Here is an 8,600-nt window from a genome sequence, read left to right on the forward strand (position 1 = left end):
TACATCCCTGCAGTCTTCATGCAGTTCTGGAAGTCTCTTTGCTCATCTGTCTTGCACCAGACAATACACAGTGTTCAGAAACACACTCTTGGCACACACGCAGCAGCTTCTCCAACACTCTCATGTGTAGTACTCAGCTCTGTGTGCTGTTTCAGATAGCACTGTGTAATGCAAACACATTCAACGTCACCAAGGCCTCATTTAAATTGATCTCGTGTAATTACTCACCCTGTAACACATGGACATGGTCTTAAGAAGCTGTTAGGACATGCGCTGTTTTCTACTTCTGTAAATGATAAGGGAAATGTATCAGGCTGTAACAGTAATTTGGTACTATTCAGGGACACTGTTTTGTTCCAAAAACATAGCATGAGTCTGTGTGCGCACAGGAATTGTGGGCAGAGATTTAATTTGTGAAGATGTTGTTCAGTAAGAAATGCAGTCCCAGGAAAGGGGCAGCCTGTGTTATGTGCGTAAAAAGATGGCATGAGTCTGTGTGCACACAGGAATTGTGGGCAGAGATTTAATTTGTGAAGATGTTGTTCAGTAAGAAATGCAGTCCCAGGAAAGGGGCAGCCTGTTGTGTTTACACAAATTATCCCTTAGCACACATGCACTGTTACATACATCCCTGCAGTCTTCATGCAGTTCTGGAAGTCTCTTTGCTCATCTGTCTTGCACCAGACAATACACAGTGTTCAGAAACACACTCTTGGCACACACGCAGCAGCTTCTCCAACACTCTCATGTGTAGTACTCAGCTCTGTGTGCTGTTTCAGATAGCACTGTGTAATGCAAACACATTCAACGTCAGCAAGGCCTCATTTAAATTTATCTAGTCTAATCACTCACCCTGTAACACATGGTCATTGTCTTAAGGAGCTGTTAGGACATGTGCTGTTTTCTGCTTCTGTAAATGATAAGGGAAATGTATCAGGCTGTAACAGTAATTTGGTACTATTCAGGGACACTGTTTTGTTCCAAAAAACATAGCATGAGTCTGTGTGCGCCCAGGAATTGTGGGCAGAGATTTAATTTGTGAAGATGTTGTTCAGTAAGAAATGCAGTCCCAGGAAAGGGGCAGCCTGTGTTATGTGCGTAAAAAGATGGCATGAGTCTGTGTGCACACAGGAATTGTGGGCAGAGATTTAATTTGTGAAGATGTTGTTCAGTAAGAAATGCAGTCCCAGGAAAGGGGCAGCCTGTTGTGTTTACACAAATTATCCCTTAGCACACATGCACTGTTACATACATCCCTGCAGTCTTTATGCAGTTCTGGAAGTCTCTTTGCTCATCTGTCTTGCACCAGACAATACACAGTGTTCAGAAACACACTCTTGGCACACACGCAGCAGCTTCTCCAACACTCTCATGTGTAGTACTCAGCTCTGTGTGCTGTTTCAGATAGCACTGTGTAATGCAAACACATTCAACATCAGCAAGGCCTCATTTAAATTGATCTAGTCTAATCACTCACCCTGTAACACATGGTCATTGTCTTAAGGAGCTGTTAGGACATGTGCTGTTTTCTGCTTCTGTAAATGATAAGGGAAATGTATCAGGCTGTAACAGTAATTTGGTACTATTCAGGGACACTGTTTTGTTCCAAAAAACATAGCATGAGTCTGTGTGCGCCCAGGAATTGTGGGCAGAGATTTAATTTGTGAAGATGTTGTTCAGTAAGAAATGCAGTCCCAGGAAAGGGGCAGCCTGTGTTATGTGCGTAAAAAGATGGCATGAGTCTGTGTGCACACAGGAATTGTGGGCAGAGATTTAATTTGTGAAGATGTTGTTCAGTAAGAAATGCAGTCCCAGGAAAGGGGCAGCCTGTTGTGTTTACACAAATTATCCCTTAGCACACATGCACTGTTACATACATCCCTGCAGTCTTCATGCAGTTCTGGAAGTCTCTTTGCTCATCTGTCTTGCACCAGACAATACACAGTGTTCAGAAACACACTCTTGGCACACACGCAGCAGCTTCTCCAACACTCTCATGTGTAGTACTCAGCTCTGTGTGCTGTTTCAGATAGCACTGGGTAATGCAAACACATTCAACATCAGCAAGGCCTCATTTAAATTGATCTAGTCTAATCACTCACCCTGTAACACATGGTCATTGTCTTAAGGAGCTGTTAGGACATGTGCTGTTTTCTGCTTCTGTAAATGATAAGGGAAATGTATCAGGCTGTAACAGTAATTTGGTACTATTCAGGGACACTGTTTTGTTCCAAAAAACATAGCATGAGTCTGTGTGCGCACAGGAATTGTGGGCAGAGATTTAATTTGTGAAGATGTTGTTCAGTAAGAAATGCAGTCCCAGGAAAGGGGCAGCCTGTGTTATGTGTGTAAAAAGATGGCATGAGTCTGTGTGCACACAGGAATTGTGGGCAGAGATTTAATTTGTGAAGATCTTGTTCAGTAAGAAATGCAGTCCCTGGAAAGGGGCAGCCTGTTGTGTTTACACAAATTATCCCTTAGCACACATGCACTGTTACATACATCCCTGCAGTCTTCATGCAGTTCTGGAAGTCTCTTTGCTCATCTGTCTTGCACCAGACAATACACAATGTTCAGAAACACACTCTTGGCACACACGCAGCAGATTCTCCAACACTCTCATGTGTAGTACTCAGCTCTGTGTGCTGTTTCAGATAGCACTGGGTAATGCAAACACATTCAACATCAGCAAGGCCTCATTTAAATTGATCTAGTCTAATCACTCACCCTGTAACACATGGTCATTGTCTTAAGGAGCTGTTAGGACATGTGCTGTTTTCTGCTTCTGTAAATGATAAGGGAAATGTATCAGGCTGTAACAGTAATTTGGTACTATTCAGGGACACTGTTTTGTTCCAAAAAACATAGCATGAGTCTGTGTGCGCACAGGAATTGTGGGCAGAGATTTAATTTGTGAAGATGTTGTTCAGTAAGAAATGCAGTCCCAGGAAAGGGGCAGCCTGTATTATGTGCGTAAAAAGATGGCATGAGTCTGTGTGCACACAGGAATTGTGGGCAGAGATTTAATTTGTGAAGATGTTGTTCAGTAAGAAATGCAGTCCCTGGAAAGGGCAGCCTGTTGTGTTTACACAAATTATCCCTTAGCACACATGCACTGTTACGTACATCCCTGTAGTCTTCATGCAGTTCTGGAAATCTCCTTGCTCATGTCTCTTGCAGCTGACAATACATAGTCTGCAGAAACACACTCTTGGGACACACGCAGCAGCTTCTCCAACACTCCCATGCGTACTACTCAGGTCTGTGTGTAATGCAAACACATTCAACGTCACCAAGGCCTCTTTTTCTTTGCTCTACTCTAAACACTCAGCCAGGTTGCAGATACTTATGGTATGAAGTAGCTGTTAGGAAATGTGCTCTTTTCTGCCTCTGTGATTTTCCAGGTAAAATGTGTAAGGCTGTAACAGCAATTATCACTTGATCTACCAGAGTAGTAAATGTGCTTTGAATTTGCAAATCAAATTCTGTTTTCTGCTTAGAAGCACACCATGAGGCTGTGTGTGCACAGAAATTGTGGCCACAGATATAATTTGTGTTGCAGTTGTTCTGTTAAAAAATGCACTTGCAGGAAAGGGGCAGCTTGTTTTTTTTCAACTGTGGTGGTTAGTACTGTGCACAAATTAGTAAATCACAAATGAGAGACAAATGGAAAAACATTTGAAATAAATGAAAAGTAAAAAAAAATATTTTAATGAATTATAATTACAAAAAGGATTTGTTTTTAGTTCCTTGCAGGTATTGCTGAGCAACAGTGAAAAAAAATGCCTTTAAGGACAAGAAAAAGGAAAGAAAAGCAACAACAAGTATATCTGGACAAAACTGGGAAAAAAAAATAGCAGGAGAAGCTGGTGATGGCAAAAAGAAAAAGTCTACTGGTAAGCAGAGCAGAGATTTCTTAAAAAAGATTTTCAAAAAACAAAAAAATGGCAAAAATAACTGTAAAACAAAGAGAGTTTTATGTACAAAGCAACAACACAGTCAACAGCAAAAAAAAGCTAATGTACAATCAGAAGTATGTCAAACAGATTTAACACGAAAATTAGATTTTAAAAACATTCGTCGAAAAATGTTTCAGAGAAGAGTGATGTTAAATTTGCTAAAGGATGTGAAAAAATATAAGAAAAAATCAAAATTTATTAAGAAAAAAAAATTTATAGAAAATATTGTAAGTAAGGCTTTGGAAATAAAAAGAAAACTTTTTATTCTAATTTTGAATAGGATGCGTAGATTAGAAAAATTAGTGAATGCAATGAAGTCACAAAGCAAAAGGAAAAGAGAAGTGAAAAAAAGTAACTTTTGTAAAGTGTTCTTGGGAGAATGGAAACACAGTTCAAGTACTGAACCATTTTTTAATGAAGAGAGTTATCTTCAAAGTAATAGTTTGTTGCATGCAGTTGACACCAATGGTAAAGCATATGAAGTTAAGGATGGTTGTGTGATGCAAAAAGAGAAAATGGTCCCAAGAAATGAGGAAGAAGTAATGGCTGCTGAGGCTATGGGGAGACGTCCAAAAGCCCCAGTGTACACTTGGAACTGTAGTAGTATTTGTACTGTGCGTCAGGAATCTATTGATAAATTACGTGACTTTCTAAGAGAATATAGTAAAAAGAGTGTAAAACAGAAGATGAAGGTGCTTCAAACACTAGATCCATGCAGAGTGAGAGAAAATACTGGTTTGCAGGGACATTCTCTGGCTTGTCTATCTAGAAAAGTGTGTAAAAGTGTTTTTCATCATTTTAGGATGCTGGCTGTTCATCATACTGAAATGAGAAAGTTTGTGAGAACATTGTATTTTGCTAAAAGTCCAGCAGTAAAGTTGAATGAGTTGAATAATGCTCTGTTCCGTGGATCTGTATCAGATGTAGTGAAGGTTACTGATGAGATTCAGTTTTGTTACTTTGGTCCAGAACAAGAAAGTGCAGAAAAGGACACAATAAATGAGGAAAATGAGGAACAGAATGTAGAACTCATTATTACTAAAACTTTTGAGGATGAAATGACAAAATTTACTATCACCTCTAATGAAACACCAAATATTACTTGTATTTGTTGCCGCAGAAGTCATTATAAAATTCAAACAAGGAGTGTTGATCTGTATTAAAAAAGTGAAAATGAAGATAATTATAAGTGGAAGGATTTTGCAACATATATATTTCTTGAAAATTGTTTTGAATTGGGTGAAGATCAGCGTATTTGTAAATACTGTTATAATAAGTTAGAAGAAAATAGAATGCCGACCAGAGCTGTACATAATAATTTAGAATTGGATGCTATTCCTGCCGAACTTTCTGAATTAAATACATATGAGTCTATACTCATTCAATGTGTTCATCCGTTCCAGACCATAGTACGTATGGAGCCCAAAACTGGTAAATTACCTCCTTCTGATTTACTGAGAGGTTTAAAAGGAAGAGTGGTGTATTTGCCCTTGGATTTGAAAAAAAATATGGAAACTATTGATGCAGATACTTTGGAAACTGAACCATTAGTAATTCTGGTTAATGGTGTACCTACAAAGAATAAGAAGATTTGGCAAGAGCTGGTGGATGTATGAAAAGTACAAAGAGCAAATTTGTATTTGAAAAAAAATAATAAATGGTATGAATCAATTTATATAGAAGAAGAAGAAGAAGATTTACAAGAGGACACAGAAACACCAACTGGTCAAATTGAAAAAGTGGACAAGTCAAAGGAAGAAGAAATTTATGAACATTTTAGCATACATCCTCTTCATTCAAAAGAAGTTATGGGAGACACTATTGATCTGTTTCAGATGAAGAAAGCAAAAGGAACTCCCGTGAGTGTATGGGAGGAGAGCTTGGAAGCTCGATGTTTTCCCCAGCTGTTTCCTACAGGAAAAGGAGGACGATACGATGAACGTCCAGAACAGATTCCAGCTTCTGAGTATCGGACTACAAGACTATATGCAGAAGATCCAAGATTTCGTCAAAGTATTCCTTATTTGTTCCATCTTTTATTTGAAAGCGACTTGTCTGCATTATCTTATGCAGTAAATCACATTTTAAAAAGTGGAGTACATTTACAAAATGTGTCTGCTAAGGATTTTATGGAGAAAGTGCAGCACCGAGATGATCATTTGGAAACACAACTGATCAATCTGATGGCTTGTCAGCGTGGGACAAATGAATATTGGTACCGACGCCATGGTGAATTAAAATGCATGTTACGGAATTTAGGAACTCCAACATGGTTCCTTACCCTAAGCTGTGCCGAGTACGCTTGGGATGATTTACTGGATTTTCTAAGAGAGGCAAATTCAAACATTAAAAACATTGAATACAAGACAGCTGGAGAATTGTGCTCTTTGGATCCAGTTAATGTTTGCAGATATTTCAATCATAGATTTGAGGCTATGATGTCCTTTATCTGCAATAAAAAAAATCCACCTCTTGGAGAAGTAGTGGATTTCTTTTGGAGAAAAGAGTACCAGGCAAGAGGTGCTCCTCATATTCATATGCTGTTGTGGATCAAGGATGCCCCAAAGTTTGGAACAGATACTGATGAAGCAGTGTTATCTTTCATTGAAGAATATGCAACATGTGCTATACCTAAAAGCACAGAAGAGAAAAAGTTAAAAGAGCAAGTTTTACGTTTCCAAAGTCATCGGTGTGGAAAACACTGTCGACGGAAGTACAAGACGAAAGATAAATTCTACACAAAGTGTCGATTTGGATTTCCTAGACCTGTTCTTTCAAAAGGAAGAGTCAACAGGTTTATGTCAGCTGTGCGATATACTATAACCAGAAAATCTCCCAAAAATACCTACAACCTAAAAAGAAATGAAGAGTCAAAATTTATAAATGACTTCAACCCAGTGATTTTATCCACGTGGAATGCTAACATGGATATTCAGTATGCGGCAGACAATTCTATTGCTGTTGCTCGGTATGTGACATCTTACATCACTAAATCTGAGAAAACAGAATTGAAGGAAATGTGGGAAGAGATTTCTCACGAGAAGACTGTCAGTAAGAAGCTGTACAGTTTCAGTTTAAAGATGTTATCGCATCGAGAAATTGGATCCTACGAATGCTCAGATAGGTTATCATCTGCAAGTCTTTACTCGAAATCCAGAAGAATAATTTGGGTAAGCTTAGGCCTTGCAGGAATGAGAAATCGGGTAATGAAATCTGTTGGAGAAATTGAATATTTGGCCGAGAATGACCCAGAAAGTACAGATATTTTGAAATCAAACATGTTGAACACATATTACCCAAAGAGAAGTCATCATCTTGAGAACATGTGTCTCTATGAAGTGCTGCAGAACTACATTTATTCACGGAAAGCCACAGAAGACATCAACAATGGAAAATATAAAGTCATTGGTGAGGAAGGATGTTTGGTGAAGCAAACAAAAGGAAGTTTGATAAATCACAGGAAGCTCAGTTGCGAAACTACTGACAAAAAGGAATTTTACTACTTGGCTCTTTTACAGCTGTTTAAACCATGGCGTTCAGAGGACGAACTACTGGGAGAATTTCAAAGCTATGAAGATTCTTTTAATGCTAGCAAAGACAGCATAGAATGCAGTACTTTCACAACTTATGTCCAAATGCTAAATGAAGAAAATGAACAGGAAGCAAAAATTGCAGCTGAAGTAGCTAGAGACAGTTCTCAAGACAGCCAAAGTTCAGTAACACTTAGTCAAGATCCCCTAGGACAACCGATCATAGAAAATGAACCTGCAGTAGCCATGACTGAAGTAGAAACGGCTATGAATCAAGCACAGGAAGATTCAATCGACTTACTAAATCTGGAACAACAACTGAATGAAGAACAAAAAGAAATTTATGAAGAAGTCATCAAAAAAATTGATCATGGATTACTACATGAAAAGAAAGAGTGCTCATGCACATCATTTGAACCAATCAGGATGTATGTGAGTGGACAAGCTGGAACTGGTAAAAGTTTCTTAATAAAAGTCATCAGAAGCTACCTACAGCAAAAAACAGCTTCAAATTTGTCTTGTGTGGTAACTGCTCCAACTGGGTTAGCAGCCTATAACATAAAAGGAATTACCTTACATCGCTTGCTAATGTTACCAGTGGAGCATGAGAACAAAATAGAATACCACAAGCTAACTGGAGAAGCATGCCTCGAAGTTTCAAGAGTGTTGAAGAAGATGCAAGTTCTCATTATTGATGAGGTGAGCATGGTTTCAAATTTAATGCTTGCCTTTGTGCATTTAAGAATGCAACAAATACTTAAGAGAGACTATGACGTGTTATTTGGAGGTAAACACGTCATAGTTTTTGGGGATCTTCTGCAGCTCACTCCAGTTAAAGGACAACCAGTGTTTAATACTGTGACACATGAAGACACGAAGAAGTCTTTAGGAAGCATTGGTAATGCGAATATTTGGTCGTTCTTTGAGTACAAAGAACTCACTACCAATATGAGACAAGCAAACGACGAAGATTATGCAAGTATTCTGTAAGATATCAGAATTGGACTACTCACAGAAGTTGGCAAAAAAGCATTACAGAGTCGGTTGCTACATAACTTATTTCCAAATGAAGAAATAGTTGCAGAGACAATATACCAAAACATTGCAGAAA

The sequence above is a fragment of the Triturus cristatus genome, chromosome 6 (genome assembly GCF_964204655.1).
Source record: "Triturus cristatus chromosome 6, aTriCri1.1, whole genome shotgun sequence".
Lineage (NCBI taxonomy): Eukaryota > Metazoa > Chordata > Amphibia > Caudata > Salamandridae > Triturus > Triturus cristatus.